Source organism: Cygnus olor, chromosome 1 (genome assembly GCF_009769625.2).
Source record: "Cygnus olor isolate bCygOlo1 chromosome 1, bCygOlo1.pri.v2, whole genome shotgun sequence".
NCBI classification, from domain to species: domain Eukaryota; kingdom Metazoa; phylum Chordata; class Aves; order Anseriformes; family Anatidae; genus Cygnus; species Cygnus olor.
The window spans coordinates 68,938,502-68,958,288 of record NC_049169.1 but is presented as its reverse complement, the minus strand read 5'-3'; the positions used below and the strand labels follow the sequence as shown (position 1 = coordinate 68,958,288).

At 39.1% G+C, this 19,787-nt stretch overlaps 1 long non-coding RNA gene across 1 annotated transcript; it reads right to left on the bottom strand.

The window, feature by feature from the left end:
* Positions 1-1,518: 1,518 nt before the first annotated feature.
* On the bottom strand, positions 1,519-11,647 carry LOC121073293. Its single transcript, XR_005821597.1, has 3 exons — positions 11,432-11,647; positions 10,891-11,006; positions 1,519-1,909 (listed from the first exon to the last, which is right to left on the bottom strand). It is a non-coding gene; the product is annotated as an uncharacterized LOC121073293 (long non-coding RNA).
* Between the last annotated feature and the right edge of the window lie 8,140 nt (positions 11,648-19,787).

The window sequence follows — 19,787 nt, the reverse complement described above, 5'->3', positions numbered from 1 at the left end:
ACAAGTTATTCTACAAACGGTTCCCTTCTCTCCTAAGAGCAAGCACACTTGGACGTCGAGTAAAATTGAAAAATGACTCTTCCACTGAAGGGCTGTGGAAGGCTGCCTGGTGACAGCGTGGGGAAAATCGCATGTGTTTTGGGCTCATGAGGTGGTAATCGTGTGCCAGCTTCCCTCGTGCAACCTTACTGAAGCAAAGAGCAAGTGCTCTTGATCTTGAGAACGCCGGGTACCTGCCATCGCGCACAATCAGTTGTCTTTGTTAGCAGAGGAGGACGTACAGCACAGCAAGAATTACATTCACCCAGGTTCATAAAATAAATCAGGCGTTAGGTAGAATTTAGGTACAATAAATCCTTCTGAATCTTGGCATGTTCTTTTCCAAACTCCTTCCTTAGGCGACTAAATTTTGCCAGTTCTTTGCCTTGAAGCCTTCTTTCAGTTTTGCATATATTTACAATCGCTGCCTTCTTGATAAAACCAAGAGTGTAATAACCTGAAGTACGACAGAGCCTGGCTGAATCCTCAGACAAGGTATTCCTCTGCAGAAGTCTCCCACAGAGAGGCCTGATAAATTGGCTGCAGTCAGGCCACGCCTAGGAAGGATTTACAGGATTAGTTTCTGTATAACTCACAGCAAACAGGTTGGCGGCAGCGTCATCACCAAGAACACTGTAGAAAACCTCTTTCAGCCTGAAGGAGGAAGAGCATTCAAAGCCATACCACTCTTCCCAGGAGAATGCTTTTCCTCCAAGCTATAAGCTATTCTGAAGTGGAGACTATTCTATGAGTATACCGAAGGTGCTCCACCTCTCCCTTTGAAGTCACATTATTTCGCAAATATAATTATTGGGCTACACGATGGTAACATGACTTACTGGTCTCATGAACTGGGAGCTCATCCAGTGATGGAAGATGCTCCATTGTTCAAGGACTCTTGTGCATTTTGTGTTAAACAGTCATCAAGTAAAATCTGGTGTTATTAGTTCTGGAACATATAGAAGGCACATTTTGACTGTATTTACAGGAATTAATCTGCAAGATGGCATGCACCATGAACTCATGTTGATTTCTGGGAGCCCAGAGTTTTGTCATTGTGTGGAATGGAGCTCCTGAACTCCAAACAGTATGAGCGAAACCACACCTGCATCATTTGTGCAGGCTGGTGCCATTCGCATTGACAGCTTTCCTTTCTGAAAACTGCTTTTTAGTTAAAACTTCTGTTTCAAACTCAGTGTAAAAGTTTGCTAAAAGCAAATCACACACTGAGTTTTCACAAAGTTTGCTAAGAGTGTGTCTTTTCTACAGTCTGATAAGTGCTTGAGTGCTTTTTAAAAAAGGAACTCAAGAATAATTTTCTTTTAAAAAGCCATGCCATCCAGGAGTAAAAATCTCTTTTAAAAACAGTTTATATCACCATAACAACTCCATGAATATTTTAACATATTACATATTTTATCTTTCTCATTGTTCTTTTTTTTTTTTTTTTTTAACCATAAAAATGGACTAATGATTCCAAATGTGAAATTGGTCAATCTGATTTGTGAGATTTGGAGAAATCCGTCAGGACATTCCCATCTGGCCAACACCTCCTTTCCACAGAAGAGTTGAAAAGGAACTGTTGGAGCAGTGACTGCCACTGAGACAACTGTTCTCTGCCTTCTGCCCGTAAGGCCAGGTATACCTGCTGCTCCCATCATTGATGGGAAGTGGATGGAGGATGTTGCTGCTGTGTGTGTGAGGCAGGATTAGGAGCAGAGCTGTCAGTATATTGGCCACCCATCTCTGGGAGCTTGGGATAAAGTGAAAATCTGGTTCCTCTGAACTCTTTCCAATCCTTCTCCAGTCTGAGCCCACCATTTTCCTTCCTCTTCCACCTCTTCAGGACAGTAGCTTTCCCAGCAACTCCCTCAGGATCAGGGAAGACATAAGACCACTAAGTTCGTTTCTGAGAAAGTCATTTCAGCTGAATAATGTAGTCATAATCAAAATATTTAAAATTCCTGAGGCAAAAGAACCCTGCCCACAAAACAATGAATCCCTTGAAATGGGATTAATTAAAAACCAGCATTGGGAGGACATTCATTGAATAAGACTCAGAGAAATCCACCCACACCTCTCCCAACAGGTACAAGGTGACAATGAATATGTGGTGATCCAACAAAAGGAGGGCTAAAGCTAAGCAGAGCATTTGGCAAAGCCAGTAGGCTCTGAAGCAGGGAGTGGACGGCAGTCCTGACACTCCACCTAAAACCTGTTCACAGGCTTGCATTCATTAGGGTTGGTTCTGTGTATTCCATCAATATGAATCAAATCTGATGAGGTTATATCACAGAGCTGTAACTTTAAATTTTCATGCTGTTTAGCTAGCAAGACAATATAAAGCTTAACATTGCAAGAAAAGACCATTGCTAGGGGTGTGGTTTTATGTTGCACATTCTAATGAGGAAGCTGCTTCTGAAGTGTGGGGTCCTTTTATGCCCCGTCCCTAAACGAGGGTTTTTCTTGCCTCCCTAATGATGTTACAGCCCACGGTGAATTAGGTCCATTTGCTAATCTGGTAGAAAATAAATCATGAATCCTCTCAAATAATTCACTTCCCATCAGATCAATAAGCTGATCCAACTTGTCCTGAGGTCACACGACAACTCTATCCAACAATTGGTACACTCATGACAGAGAGAGAAAAAAAAATCATCCAATAGACTGACTGACATTCTCAGAAGTTACAGTATCTTTGTGTAGACGCAAGAAACAATTAGCCTAGGTCAGAGGAAACGAGAAAGATAAAGAAAAGCTGCCTAAGACAGTCTCTGCAGACTGCTCCATTGGTAGAATGGAGCCTCTCTTTGCTGTAAATAAAGAGCCTGGTAACACTTCTGGGCTTCTGGTCTATGTCTGGTCTATGTCTTGCAGCTCTGAAAGCTGCAAGTTTTTCTAGGGGTCATTGGTACAAGTGGCACAGTAGTCCTCTTCTGGGTTAGTGTAAAGCATCAGTCTAGCTGAACAAGCTGTGGGTCATTAGCCTCTCAGCCATCAGCGTGAGAAATTCTAGCAGACTGATTTTGGTCTGTGAGATACAGTGCTAAAGCCTGCACTTATTCAGGCAATAAAGTATATATTTACAGTTAAATAAGCTTTTTATTCTGGGCTCAACAGAAAATAATAATAATAATAATAATAATAAAACAGTTTGGTTTATTTCCAAACTTTTTTTATAGCTGCAATTAATGACTTCCCTGTAATGTCGTGTTATGCAAAAGTTTTCTTCCCTTTGGGACAATAAATCCTTATATGAGAATTCAATTACTTTCCATTTAATTTCTTTAAAGATCCTGTCAATTAATGCAAAGCAAACTCCAAGGGAAGAGCCTGAGATTTGCTTTTTCCTGGCAAGCATCAGAAAAGCGAAACGGCTGATGACTCTCCAAACCAGCCTTGTCCTGTCAGAAAAATATTGCAATTTTGAACAGAGAGCACTCCTTTTGTAACTTCAGAGACTTGCTTGCCCTACTGTCCATGTCATGTGTCCTATGATGAGCTTCTTGGCCCAGTCATCCAGCCTGAGATGATGGATACTACAATCGGGTCTTCATGTTTCATTTACTGATCATATCATATTCAACATCTCAGAAAAGATCGAGGCTCAAGATCAAGAGCTGCTTTGCTGGATTCGTCTTCTCCTTTTCCCACAACTTCACAGACTTCTAGGTTAGGAAACCCTAAAGCTACCAAAACAAGTCAAGTGGTTGTCTGTAACTTTCACAGAGCAGTTGAAGGACATTTTTTATCACATTTATTACTATGATTAGGTTAAATTAATATGATTAGGTTAAATTAATATTAAAAAGGAAATGATTTGTGAAATACAGTGATCTGAATATCCCACTTGTCCTCTCACTAGTGGTTGTGAGCCACAACTGGTTTAAGCCAGGAAATTTCATCTTCCAAATAATACTCTCATTTGAATCATCCAGAAGAAAATCATATACTGTACTACACATACAAATTCTCTGTCTCTCAGCTGGCTCCTCTGTTTTACAGATCTTTTCAGTATCTGGTAGACTTCAGCATCTGCTTTTCTTCACACAGTCCTTTGCTGCTGCCCAACTCCTCAAAAACCTGCTCCGTTTCAAATTCTAGGAGATGCAGAAGCTTTCTCTGCTCTGGAGGAAACAGAAGATGGGGTGTTCCTTCTAAGAATTGTCTTTGTTCAGTAGTAGCATGAACAAATAAGGTAAAACTTCATGTGGAGTTTCTGGAAAGGCTTCACCTGTGGATTGCCATTATGTAAGATATACACAGCCCTGTAGTTACAAAGGCTTTCACTGTGTGATCTTTTCTCATGTGCATTATTTCCTATATATTTTAAATGGGTCTAGTAAGAATTTGTGGTATCCATTTAATACTAGCAACTATACAATGAAGCTGTCCTCAGTAAGCATTTCAGCAACTGATCACCTGTTCCTAGAGTAATGCAAAGTAATAGTGTAGGTTTGATCCTTGAGACTTTTTTAGACATCCTTGTTGCAATCTCGATGCCATTTTCCATAAAAAAGTACAGTGTGGATACCTTGGCCTTGAAGTGCTTTGAGTGATACTATTTTTATAAGATATTTTACATCAAATCATGTTCCATTTTCTGTTATTACCACAGTGGGAATAATATGTATGCCAGTCTTTATGGACTAGACGTATGATTACCGGTGTAGTGGTTATATTCTTTAATAATGCTATGGCAGAATATTGAGATAAGTAATCTATTCTTAGTCTGTATTTTTTCCAGCATCATAGACAAATCCAGGACAGTTCTCAACTTGTTTATCTAAAGGTTTCTTGTGTATATTTAGACACAAGCTAGTATCTGTTCCAGCACTTGTTATATTGTTAACAGGGTTCACCTTTTATCATATTAGCACTTTCTTCCTGAACTGGACTGTTTGCTAGAAATTGTATGCTTGTTTTGCTATATTTTCCTTTACTTAAAACTTTCCTACATACATACTTTTTTATCTTTGGGGTCTCCTGTTCTTCCATAGTACCAGCTCTTCCAGTGGTAGGTAGGGCAGTTTCATCCCTTCACGTTACATCTGATTTTTACATTTTACATTTTACACATTTACATCTGATTTTTGTTACAGCCACAATAAGAATGTTTTGTTCACTGCGTGACATGAGTTTTACCTACTTGTTCTGGATGGAAATATAGCTACAAAAGTGTTACTGAAACCTTACTTACCTAATTGTGTCCAACTGATATTTATGAAGGTGTTTCCCAAGGCCACTTTTACATCAACAGTGAGCAGGTCAATACAGTCAATATAGTATATGGTGCAGTTCATCTCATTCTCATGCGGGTGCCTCTATCTGGTCAGGTGAATCACACCTTGAACTGTTCTGACTACACTGATTAGCACTCCCTAAATAACAATGGGATCCTACCCTAGGCAGAAGTAAAGACCTACACTGTAAACTGCAAATCCCATCCAAAACACAGCCACCTTTTGAACAGTTCCCACAAAGAATCCCCATAAGCAATATTCACACTATTTCTTTCGAAGATGCTTGTAGTCACTGATGGGAAGCTTTTGCAAAATGGTTTTGCTTCATATGAATACAGCTGTGCAAAGGGGAAAGAAAGCAACAGTCTGTATTGTCTTCCAGCCAGTCTTTTCCATTACTTCTTGCAAATTCACTCTGATTACAATTTTTCAGGCCTGACCTCTGAGTCTTCAGATCTGTTCTGCACCTTTATTTTGTGATGTAGTTCTGTAGCATCAGCTAGCTTGCATTTCAAAAGTTGCTTTCAGATATAGCTCTGTTCTGTGGCCAAGTTCATTCTCACAGTCTTTACTAAGTTAAAACTATATTTTTCTAGAAGCCTTTTTCTGAATTTTGGGCCTCTAGATTCCTCATGCATTCTGATCTCAGATCTGATTTTGAAAGTTACGTGATTGACAGTACTTTCAAACATTGTAAGTATCTTGAAATTTTCTCCTTTTCAGTTTCGGTTATACTGGTATGTCTCAAGTATTTCAGTCTTTCGAAGAGCACAATATTTTCTTAAATCTCTAGCACAGAATTTCTCATTTGCAGTCTAGTGCTTTTGGTTTTGCAGTATTCAAAAAGACAGTTACTTTAATTCATCTTCCTTTTCAACAGTCCTACTTTTTTTTTTTTTTTTTTAAGAAAAATTACATTATTTGCTTGAATCTTCTCGAACCATATTCTTCATTTCTGGATAATGCAATCTGCTGTGAAATTTTAGTTGCTTTTCCATAATATTCTCCACTTACGACTTCTAGTCCTTTGTTTTTCCATACCATCTTCTGTTTTGGCCTCTACTCATGCTCACATATATGGCTTTCAGGTGCATTAAAGAAAATGCTCAGTAACTGATAACAAAAGCGTTTTTAATACAACAAAATAGTAGCACATGTATATATGTAAAAGTTATAAATATACAAGACAGGTAGGAATTTGTGAAGGAAAAGCTAAAAATGCTCCACTATGGCAGTGGCTGGTACCAAGTGTTGCTAAGAACAAGTATTGCTGTACTGGAGAGCGCTCCATCCTCAAGGGCGACCGCTCACTCGGGTACAACCAGTCACTTGTCTCTTTAGTTCTCGCATAATCTAAGTTGCTGGTCCGGAGGTTAAGTCTTATGCTCGTATAGTTCTGTCATATGCTATTTATTCTCACATGATTTTGTCGCTCAGGTGGTTTTCAACCTCTTTTGGTTTGTGGACCTCTTTTTTCCAGAGGAGGCAGGAGCCTCGTGTGGCAGGCTTGTATTCACAGACAACAGGGTTATCTTTCATTAAGCACTTAGAAGGAGTTCATAGATCACAACTCTCTAGCTCCCTGGTTAAATATTGCCATTAATACATCTCTTCTTTTTCCAAACATCTATTTCCATTTCTCCCAGCTTGTAGCAAAGGTTAACCCAGCCTGATTTTTAGCAGTTTGCTTTTATCATTATACTTTCCATTTTCTGAAATTATTATTTTTTAATTCAGCAATATTCCTCTCCACCCCACCCCCAATTTCTGCATATTTAAAATGTTTAGGGTAATTATTCACTTAGAATTAGCACCCCTGCAGTTTCTGTAGTTCCTCCTCACCTTCAGTATTTGGTATTAAATACTCAAAAGCTTTTATTATTATTATTATTTGCTTAAGAAGAATTGCTTTTGTTTCCTGCATCAAGTTCCCTCCACTCTTTAATTCATTTACCTCACCAGTCAATTCCCTTACCACCAGAGAAATCTCACAGAAAATAGCAGTCCTGAACAAAGGTTCAGTGTTTTAAATACTGCCTTTCACTAACACATCCATTTTATTTCTATTTCCTTTCTGTCTTGCTGCTCCATTGCTCCCACTAGCTTTACTTTCTCATTTTTCCTCTCTTTCTCAACTCCCTTTTCTAGCTCTAAGGGTAGCTGACACCCATTCTGCCTTGGACCCTGCCTCCTCCTCATCAACTTTGCCTCTCCCAATGGTCTCCTTTAACCTGAACTCTCTCTCCCTCCATTTGCACTTCTGCTCCTTCTAAAGAGGACCAGCATTGCACAGAAGCAAGTAAGCTGTGACAGAATGACCTCTCCTCTGCTCTTTGTTTTCCCCAAAGGCTGCATTTTCTCTCCAGCATTGGCTGTGCACCTGCCCTCTCTTGTGATAATTTCTGCAAAACTCTGCACCTCCAGCTGGTTTCCAGAGGAGTCTGAATGGTGATATGAATCACATCCCTCCTGCCAGTCTGTTATGGCTATCACTTCTTTTTTTACCTGCCCACTTGTTTTCTGTGTTTACTGTCCATGTGACACCATCCTTCTCCCACTCCTGTGCTAAGCCCTCCGTTACAACTGACATCTGGCTTTCCATTTAGCTCTTTCTGTAGCCAATGACTTCATTTCTGCACTGAGATCTGTGCTCCTTTGCAAGTCTAGCTCAGTTCTTCTCTATCTCCAAATCAGCACTCAGTTTTGCTTTCCTTGTGCCATTTCACCACACTCTTCTTCCTTCCATCAGCCAAGCTACCAAGAACATTAAACTCTGTTTTAACTTTTTAATATTTCAGGTTTTAGAAAGGGCAAGAAAGCTTATGGCAGACTTGCAAATCAAAGAGATGATCTTCTCAAAGCTCTGTCACCATGCTTTATTATTCTTAAAGCATCATGTGCAAAAGCTGGATACTATTCTCAAATTAGGAAGAACACAAGAAAATCTCAGTGAGGTCAGGCTGTTGCAAAAAGCTTGAAAGACAAAGAGAACACTTGGGAATCTGAAATAAATTAAGTAATCCAGAATCTCAGGAAATGATAGAAAAAGAAAATAAAAATTCCTGAGTAAAGGCAGGGGGAAGGGCGTTTAAACAGATCCTATAAAAAAGACAACTACAGAGGGGATTGCAAAAGCACGGAGGAATGAAGCAGCCCTGCTCAACAGAAAACAGGAGTAAGCAGCAGTATGCCAAAGGCCCCGAAGACTGCTGGTGTTTTACAGCGAGCTGCAGCGGCAGAGCTCCCTGTCACATGGCCACCGTGCCAAAGCAGCTATGTAAACCCTAGTGGGAGTATTAAACTGCATTCAAAGAAGCCACAAGAGTATCAGATGAATGTCCTAATATTTGTGGCAGGAGATGGGGCAGTGCAGTTGTTATTATGTGTGTGTGTCCCTTTTCTAATGTTGAAGGAAAAGAGAAAGTCTACTGAGGAAAGGAGATGCTTGGTTCCTGCTTGATAGCCAGATTTTGTTTCAAGCACCACACATAAAGAGTGCCTGTTGCAACAAAGCACAGACAAAGAATATGCTTTTTAACAAGAGTTGTTCAGTGCTGTGTACGTGATCATGAACAACAAAATAAATCTTCTGCCAGTTCAGCTATGCAAGGGAACCCTTTCAGAAATTGTTGACCACTAGTGAAGAGATCGTGTAAAGCAGCAGCACTTTTCATGCCACTGGCAGAAGATACATTTTCAGTAACACAGTGAGTCAAAAAAAAGAAAAGAAAAGAAAAGAAAAGAAAAGAAAAGAAAAGAAAAGAAAAGAAAAGAAAAGAAAAGAAAAGAAAAGAAAAGAAAAGAAAAGAAAAGAAAAGAAAAGAAAAGAAAAGAAAAGAAAAGAAAAGAAAAGAAAAGAAAAAAGAAAAGAAAAGGAAAGAAAAGGAAAGGAAAGGAAAGGAAAGGAAAGGAAAGGAAAGGAAAGGAAAGGAAAGGAAAGGAAAGGAAAGGAAGGAAAGGAAGGAAAGGAAGGAAAGGAAAGGAAAGGAAAGGAAGGAAAGGAAGGAAAGGAAAGGAAAAGGAAAGGAAAGGAAAAGAAAAGAAAGGAAAGGAAAAGAAAAGAAGAAAAAAGAAAAGAAAAGAAAAGAAAAGAAAAGAAAAGAAAAGAAAAGAAAAGAAAAGAAAAGAAAAGAAAAGAGGAGAGAAATGAGAAAGCCATGTTTCCAGTATAATATTAGTGCCATAGCAGTGCTCACACAAGAACACCTTTCCAAAGAGAAGAAACTCTAGAAGAGGCCATGGCTGCAGGCTTCAGGCTGCAGGCTTCAGTCAGCACAGGTGACAGGAAGGAAGGCAGCAGTATGTGACCATGTTGCAGCAGCATGCAGGTAGCTAAAAATACTGAAAACCATCCCAAAAGGACTGACATCAGAAGGTGCTTCCACATTCCCATGGGAGATAACACAGTGGGGCAGATAACACTGTATTGCTCAAAAGATAGATCTAAATGGATGAGAAATAGATTTTGAAACAGTTGTGCAAGACACACTTGTGCCAAAAATGTACAAGTGTTACAGCTGTATATCTGAAAAGATTATAGATTCTACACTCACCTAGTAAAGCTATATTAAATGTTGGCTAGGGAGCTGGTAGTAGCACAATACACAGGCATTAATGTAAGTGGAGGAAAGATAAAACTGGTTTTGGAGCAGTTGTCACTGGGGAAAAAATACATAACTGTTCTGTTGCAGATCTGAAAAAGACCTGATTCTGTTCTGCACATGTGCAGTATTACTAGACAATGTACACACATATATATATATTAGGTGTTTATAGCTAGTTCCTAAGGAAACTAGAGAAAAGAAAGACGTTCCAAGAATAATATAAGAAATTATCAGCCACTTTTACTGTGATTGCCAGGAACGAAAGAGTTAGCTGTAGAAGCAGAGCTTGGTTACACTGGTGACAGAGAGTAATCTGTGAATAAATGCATTTCCCAGGTCTTCACAGGATTAGAAAAAAAAAAAAAAAGAAAAAAAAAGAAGAAAATAAGACTGAGATAATTTGCCACTTCCTTTGTTGTCATAGTTCTTCATTGCTTTTCGGTATTGAGGCACTGTAGTTATTTCCAAGACAGGAAGGATTGGTTATGTACTTTTTAAAAAAAAAGCCCAATTACTTGTATAGGTATCAGAGCATTTAATATACATATGCTTTTGGAATATGTGCTTCATCCAGTATGTCAGATATTTGTTAATTTATCCAAAGCCAAAATACTATTAGAAATAAGCGGCACATTATGTTTTTGGAAAATTTGCATGGAAAAGAATCAATGCTAACTACAGCCCCTGTATTTACTATCACATCCCTTAAACATTTCTCCAGTCCTCTGTTAGTCTTCAGAACAAATTTGCCATACGGGGAGCAGATTACCAACAAAGTATCTGGCTAGTAAATTTGACAGAGAGCACAATGCTGAACAAAATGGATAGCCACATGTAGGTCAAACAAGACAATCTTGCCTTGCATGGAAGGAAACATGAAACTTTAGAATATCTAAAGAGGAAATGAGAAGTGTTTCAAACACTAACATACATAACTTTTAAGCAGGATCATAAGAATTACATGATTTTTTTTTAAGTTTATTTTTAACAGATTCTGTACCTACCAAAATCTGTGGGAAATCTGAAATAGAGGTAATGCATGGAATCTAACTTGCTCACCAAAAAGGTCCATGTGCTTCAGCACCCATAGAAAGCAGTGCATCTTTGTAACATTTAACAACTGTATTTGAGAAGAAAGAATAAATGCAGAAGAAAACCAGAAGCCTGTCATGTATTTCAAGCATTTCAAACATACAAACAAACCCAACCCAGCATTATGTCCCAGTGGAAATGAAAGTCTTAGTAATGACACAGACATTTGAACAGCTTGCTGAGTATTTGGTATGGTCTGTTTCTGTTGTAAAAATACTTCCTTAAGCCTTTAGTGGCACGGTTGAATCCAAAATCATTAAACGAATTTTTATGCAGAATACAGATGCTGTTACTGCAACTTGGCAACTTTTTGAACTGAGCTTATCCCAGAGAAAGCAGCCTTAGGGACACAAGTTTTGTCAGCAGCCCCCGTTATGCAATAACACAACAGGAAAGAGTTTAGAATCAAGAAAAAAACAATAACCAAAGAAAAAAGATGAGGCCTTTGCTGACCTTAAACAACAGCAATCCCAGCATCAGCCAGCTGACTTTAACCGGTTAGAGGCGCAGGGTTAAAGGGTCGCCAGAATCTTGCGCAAAACCAGGTGGAGCTGAAGAAAGGAGCCTCTGCCAGGTTTGCTCTCATCTTGGCTACAAGCTCCCTATCACTGACAGAGTGCTTCTGTACGAATAGTGTATTTGTACAACTCCAGTGCTGTGAAAATAAGTGCTTTCTGACATCCACAAGGGATGCTGATATAAACAAATGCAGGACAAAAATCCAGCAGTCAGGTGGATGGCCTTGATCACACAGACCAGCTCGTACTCTATCAGGCAGCTGAAAAATATATAACCTAAAGAGAAAAACCAGCCTCTTTTCCCACCCTGCAGTGGGAAAAATCCATCCACTTAATGGATTTCAGCAGTGAGTAGGCCACAAAGTTGTTTTTCTGGAATGGAGATGTTGCATTTATTTCCTTCTCTAAATATACAGAGCAGGCAATAATGCTAAGAGAACTTAAATAAAGAAACTTAAATAAAGAAATAATAATAATAATAATATATAATAATATAATATAATATATAAATATATATAATATATATAATATAAAATATATATAATAATATAATATAATAATAATAATAATAATAATAAATTAACTTCAATAAAGAAATACAAATCAATATTGCAGTACATGATACTTGTGAAGTCATGATTTGTCTAAATGCTCTTAATTTCCAGTATATTCCTTCATGGCCTTTGTGCTGCTGGCAGGAAGCTGCCCACCAGCGATTTATCGGCAAAGAAAATAGATATTTGAAGCAAGGGTTCCATGTCCATACTTAGTTACCAAAATAAATTGCCTGATTTTCAAGCTTGCCAAGAACCAGAAGCTCCCAGGAGCAAATGTATGACAGGGAAGAAACAAATATGTAGCAGATCAAAGCAAAAGCAGACTAACCACAGTCCACTAAATTACAGAGGAAACCAAGCCTTTAGTGCCAGTTAGAATAAATTTTAGTTCTTTTCGCTTTTCAGTTCCAGGTCTCCAGTCTGTGACCCACCAGCAAAGCTACTAACTCCAGAATTGCCTGTTGGTGACCAAATACAACAAACTGCAGACAGATTTACCTGATATTTTATGACAGGTTTCTAAGGCTGTGTCACATAATTTATACTTCCAAACATCTTCTAATCCAGGATAATTTGATGAATTTAAAATTAGTATCCCCAGATATCCCCAGATATCCAACACAGAATAGTTTATGATTTCTTAAATTCATTGAGATCAACTTTCTGTGTAAGAGAGTATAACATCTTCAAATCCATGCATTATTTCCAATGTGTCCTGTTTGATGCAAGCAAAAAATTGAAGGTCTTCTTCAGGAAGTGGCTGATACTGCCAGAGCTCCATGTTACTCCTTACAGCTCAAATTGTCTAGAGGTGAAATCAGACAACTTCGAGCAGATGCTCCTGACTCTATTTGGTATCACTCAGGTAGAAAAAATGTCCCCAAAACACTCCAGTAAATCAGGCTGTTACACATAATTCATTCACAAATAAAGCTTCAAGCTCCTGTGAACTAAAGGCATATCATGTTTCATCAAGATATACACGGAAAAAAGTGACTAGTAAATTTAGGTCTGTTTGCTGCAAAAGAAGACTTTCAATATTGTTCAAAAAAATCAAGTTGAAACGATGGAGTGAAAGTCCAGACAACAGAACCCAAATACTTCATTGTCGTTGCATATCACCAGTTACATTCATGGGCCCAGACTGCAGCCACAGTGAGGACTACCCCTGCATGTTTGGTCAGTGAGGGCCAAGTCCCATTAGAGGCTATGGGTGGTATAAGAAGAGAAAAAATCTCAGTAATATTTACCACATTAAAACCAAAAGGCAATTTAACCTCAGAATAATAAACCTATTGCTTTATGTTTATTCTGACATATTAGGAACAACAACAACAGCAGCAGCAAGTAACTGTTACCATTTTCAGCTACATCTGACCCTACAGTGCTTTAAAGCAGTGTTGGAAGCATGTGTGTAGTATTTTATGGAAGACTGTGTGCTAATCAAATATTGTCATGGAAGGTCATTCATAAGAAAATTGCATCGTGAGTCATGTTTTGGCTAGAAGAGCGAAAAATTCTGCTCATTATATCCTGTATTTGTTATCTTTTATGTATTAAGTTTAGCTCCCCTCTTCCAATATATTTTTTTTTATTTTGATACAAATTTGACTGATTTTAGGAAGACAAAAAGTTAAAGTTGTCCATGTCAGATGGGTCTACACTAACTTGTACCATACAGGCTAAATGCTATTCAATTCATATTACAGGGAAGTGGATTAGACCTGTAGATCTTGTAATACTGACTATCTGGCACGACTTGACTATATTGTTGGTTTAAATTAGTGGTGAGGGAGCATGCAAGGTTCCTCCAGTGGGAGATTTACTGTTGTTGAAGAATGACCTCGAATTTCTACATGTAAATCTATTTCTTTATTACCATAATGTTATAATTTTGGGGTGGTTCTCTTTAAATTTGCATATCTGTATGTAGGGCTCAGGCAGTCTCACCCATCTGCCCTCACATTCCTTGCACACTTGTGTCAATGTAAGGTTCTCAGCTCTTGCAAAAACATGACTCATATGGAAAAAAGTTTCCTTTGGGGAAGCTACACTTTGTTAGGTCTTGTACAAGCCAGTCTGTTCTGACCTTTCCAGCTCAAATATTAGGACACCTTTGTTCAAAGACTTCAGCTCTCTAATTCTCTGCCAGCTACTTCTCTTGAAGGAAACTAGCCTTGTAGCTTCTCTAGGAAGTCTCAGCCACAACCTTCTACTTCTGTCTCTAATTCCTAAACTCACAACCTTTATTTTGTTTAGAGACTCTGAAGCCACTCTCTTTCATTAGTTTCTACAAAGTTCAGATAGAAAAGCTTAAAGCTTCTTGATGCCCAACTCCTTATTCATGTCCCAGTGACAGAGTGCACCAGAGTCCATCTGAAGACCCCTCTCCTTTCCCTGGTTTTATCACATTGAGATAAATCACATAATGACCACTCTCATCTTGTCCAACAATTATTTGAATGTGTCTCCTTAAAAGTATCATGTTATGAAGCAGAGGTCAAAGAGAGTTGGGTTGTGCTGCACTGTAAGACAAGGGGCTATCCTGTTACAGGCTGATAGTAAGTCAAAACATTCCAGCTGATGGTTTTTGAACACATCAGCAAATTGAAACTATTCCTACACCCAGCAGCAGTGCCAGTAGTAATGTAATCAATGGTATTAAAGCCTCACAAGCAAAAAATTAGTAAATCAAAACAACAGCAACAAAAATATCTGTGGTCAAATCCTACACCAAAGGTCTGTGTTTTACTAATGCTTAGATGCTTATCTGAATACTCAAGCATATTAGGATTTGCACAACAGAGATTTCAGCATGGAACTTGCAGGCTGCCAGTGCATGTTCTCAAATCCATTCTGCACATTTTTCTTCCTAGAAATCTGTGCTGAACATGCAGACTCAGTATTCCAACATACTTGGAAAATTACACAATGGAACAACCTATCTGAGAAGTCCTGGAATTACTGCTTGCTTTATTTTAATGGACAAGTTTTAAAGATCCTCAAAAATAAGAATCACCAATCTGTTTTGCTTTTTGTGCAGACCCATTATTTGTTGTCCAAATTTCTGTGAGCAAGAGTTGAATTATCTCGAAAATAATTACATCCTAAGGTTCTTAAAGTTTTTTTCCCAGTTCTTATTTATTAGCAGCATTTTTCATTTTTGCATATTAACCTAGAGATGCTCAAATAAAAACATCAGAAATTACTGAGGAATAATTTGAAAGACCACAAATAAAAAAAATCAGGAAAAAATCTAACAGCCTTACACTGTAATATTTTGATGTAATAAAGCAGCAGAGAAAGATCAGTCCAAGTTCCCATTTCCTGTGCACATAACTCATAATGATATTTGCTTCTTAGCAATGTTGCTTTAAAGATATACCCTGTAGCATATCAACAACAAGTGTACTTGAAGAAATCAGGATCAGTTAAGAAATGATTCATGAGCATGAAGAAGGGCTGCATTTGTAACAAATATTCAGCCATCTCTGCACGTTTTGTGTTCTCACCTCCTGACTACCAAGTAGCTTCTCAGAGAGTCTGCAGTATTCCCTATGGAGTTTTGCTAGTCTGGTCTCCAACCACACCTTTTTATTTTTAAATACATGTATTTGCACCAGATGACTAAGGCTTTGCTTTCGAAGTTAGACAAAATGTTTTGCTACATGATGACTACCCTGTTTTCTTGTTTCCTGCTTTAAAGCTTACAGGAGAAGGCAAATTCTTATTTTACTGTGAGAAATAACAGGTGAAGTCACTTGCAGACATATGATGTAGTGTTGACCTCACTTTGCTACCTCACAGTGGAAGCATGAGGGTTTCTTGCCACTGGGGTTTTAAAGTAAGAAAACCACCATGGCTTACTTATCTCACTGTATTACACAGAGCAGTGGAGAATAAGCTTAAAGTGTGAATTAATTTCTTACTCATCGGCAAGCCCATAGAGCCTCTTGACCTTGTCGCACCCAGTTGTTGAAGATGTTGCACAACAGCGCTCATGGATGTACGTCACTCGTGCACCTATCATGGAAGAGTCTCGACTCCCTGAGCATTTCCCCACTGATGTCAGTACTGAACCTGAGGAGGAGGTGGTGAAAAAAAAAAATATATTTTTTTTTGTAACAGAACCAGTGAGGATAGGCCAGTCATAGACCGGGGCAGGAATTGTGGCTGTGACTTGCTGAGATCAGATCCTTGGAGTTTATAAACACTATGCTACAGTAATACTTTATTTCAACAGCAGAAAGCACCCTCAAGTTATAAGCTAATTAGAGACATTAAGCATAATTTGCATGTTATGGGACATATTTTAGGGACAAGCTTCTTTGATCTTTAAAAAAAAGCCGATAAATGGTTGTCCTTTACTGTGTCTAAATCAGGTAACTTGAAGTTAATATGAACTGAGTTTCAGTATGCTAGAATTTACATAGAGATGATTAACATTTCAAAGGGAACAGAGCAAACATTAAATGTAGGCATGTTATGTGTTTATGACTGACGGGGAGGTTGGTTTATTGCTGTCCTAGGAGATGAGTCCTAGGTGGCTTCATAATCTTTCCAATAGAATAGACAATATTCAGCTGGATTCAAGTACCCCCAAAAAAGGTTATAAAAAGCACTATGTGCTTGGTATAAGTACACAGGAGAGGGGGAGAGGGAGACAGATTTCACTGTCTAATGAAGACTATTTTCCTGAAATACAATCATGGATTTTTTTTCAACTCTTTCCCTAGGTTAGTATAATCAGGTAATTCTAATCTGTATTCAGGACATTTGAGCCAGTAATAACTTAGGAACGAGAAAAAATATTCTGGTCTCTCTTCACCTTTGCAGCGTCTGGAAATTGACTGCAAAATGTGGGCCCAAATGACTCATGTTATACCTGGGAACAAGTTACAATCAATCCTCTGCTTTAGAGCCCATGTTTACGTGAGTGAGATTATTAAAGCCCATAAATAACAGGGCAGACTGCTTGTGATTCTCTGAAGCACAGGTTAAAACGAAGGGGGTATATGGCACACAGCTCTCTCCTTGCCAGCTGCATTTAAGATGGGGGAAATTCTCCCTTATCTATTCAGCTTTCTGAACTCTTTCTACACTGAGTTTTGCCTCTTCCTTGGCCAGTGCACTGATATTTCTCTTTTGTGTTTCTGTACACCTCCTTATACCTTATAAACACCAACGGCAGTCTGGGGTCCTCACTCTTGGCTTCCTAAGCTATTTTCCCATTAATGATTTATTTTACAACTATGCAGCCAGTCTACCTGCTTCTGATGCCATTAGCTGCCACTACCTCTACGGTATGCATGAGACTTTTCATACATGAGACAGTTGCTGCCCTAACGTGGAAACTGTGTTGTGCTAGGGATACAAGTGTATTGGGATAAATACGGGCTCTTTTGTGGAAAACCCACCCCTAGCTGTCAGTCATTGCTACTCACATTTCATACTCACATGCAGAGAGCTGTGAGATAGTGCAAAATCATACCAGCATCCTTTCTTATGCAGGTTTACTTACTCCGAAGTAGATTTAATAGATTTCTTGTGTGTTAAGAAAAGCCCTGTGTATAAGCATGTCAGGGAGATGGGTAGACATGAATGAAAAAAACAAAGGGGAATGAAAGATTATAGTAGAGAATGCAAGCAAAGCAAAATCCACTCAGAATATGTATATATTTTTGAAAACGCTGTATTATCTATTCAAGCCCGATGTCACTTACAAGTGCTTTCTAAGATTATTATGGTTGAGAAAGACCATTTCCCATTACACTGCACCAGTGGCCTTCTGTTTTGTTTTTATTTTTGTACATGGACAACAAGTCCTTTAGGCCTCCCTAACTAGTTTGAATTCCTACTGCTGTTAATAATTACAGGCAAATGGTATGGGTCATAACAAGTGAGTGGCCAGCTATCTTGAACAGGGAGAGGTGAAAAACAGGTCACTGCTAAGCTCTTCTTTTTTTTCAAGAATCCATAGATTTGGATTTTGTTGTACGGCTTTGACAAGGTATTTAGTTGTATTTTATCTCAACTTGTATCTGTAAGCATATTAATAATTAATAACAATGCTCTCCTATATGACTATTGTAAATATTAGCTGCTTTGAGAGCAGCAAATGAATAGTGTTGGGTAAGGACACAGCATTATTATTATGTGTTTACAAGCGTTGCCTGTAGCACTAAGTCTGCATTCATATATTCATTTTTTCCATTTGCACTCAGAAAAAATACTGGGCCAAAGCCTGAGGTCTCCATCCAGGTTTTAACCAAAGTTTTACTTAGGTTAGTCCTCGGTGAAACACAAGGTAAGCAAAAACAGCTAATAACACTAACTGAATGAGTCAAGAGATGCTTCCTGGCTATGCTGGCGTGTTTATTGCAAAGGCGGCCAGAAAAGGAAAATAAACAGCACCCACCTCGCCCTGGTTTAATCCTTAATAAAGTGTAATGAGGATCTGAAAAAACTTTGTTGTTGTTGTTGTTATTTCTTTTTCTGCTATGTTTTTAACATCAGAAATGCAGATCCTTTTACACTGCCAGACTAGTGAAAACAAGTGACAAGTTAATAATGACAGGTCTAGAACTGAGGGCAAAGACTTTTATTCAATATAGTATTGAAGTCTTCTTGCCAGATATTGTTTCCTATTCCAGTCCTCATGTTTAAGCTATCCGAAGGAGCTAAGAAACTACCTGGCTCTGGTAAGGTGGCAATTCCTCTGGTAAATGCCCTGGTGCCTGCAGCCCCATCTGTGTCCTGCACAGAGTCCCCTTCCCAGTTCCCACGGGAGGGAGGGCTGAGGCTGTCCCCCCGAGCACATCAGCCTGTCCCCAGCCCTCTGGGAGCACTGACAGTCAGTGTAGCCCCCCAAGCAGCCCCCGGGCTTCTTCACAGCTGCTTGCCCTTCGCTGAGCTGGCTGAGAAGTCTGCAAATGCAGGGCTCCATTTGGAGACCAGGTGAGTGCGACAAGTGTGGGAGTGATCTGGGGTGGTCTGTAAGAGTTTGGAAAACACTGTCACTCCTGTGGTGTGTTTGCATTATGAGCAGGACAAACATCTCACTCTGAGAGGTCTGTCTAGCTTGCAGAAGCTATGCATCTCGGCAGAAGCAAATTGTCCTTTTATCTGAATGCAAGGAGGGTCTCTAAGAGCAAAGAGCAGAAGGAATGCAGGGGTGGGAGTCACAGGCAGGCAGGCACAAGCAGGCTCATTGGTGGGATGCGTGCTTGGGTCCAACCCCACACTTTGCACAGAAAGCCAGCTGGGCAGAGTTTGCAAGCAAGTGGAAGACTGGGTGAGCTTAAACATGCTTGAAACGGTGCTGCTAGTTTTGTTCTTTCTTTCTTTAGTGATTTATTCCAACTACCAAATAAAAATTATTCAATACATTAATGTGTTGGTCAGCAGGTGCATGTGTACAACACGTTATATGTGCTCAAATTTCAGCATGAGTTTGGGGAGCCAAGCGATCCTATTGCAGCTGCGCAGACCGAGGCAGAACATGGACATGAGCTGGTGGCTTCTGTGGCCGGAAAATAAAAAATCACTTTGCATCACGGTGTCCTGTCCCCGAGAATAAAGCAAGGTCCTTTCCTGGGGGTTGGGGTGGATTATCAACTGTGAAAGGCAAGGGCAAATCCAAAGCTTTCAGGATAAGAGCAGAAGAATCGCAAAATTGTACCTGGAGAGAAGTGCACGGGTGCCCATACCCTGAGAAAAGAGAAAAGCAGAGAG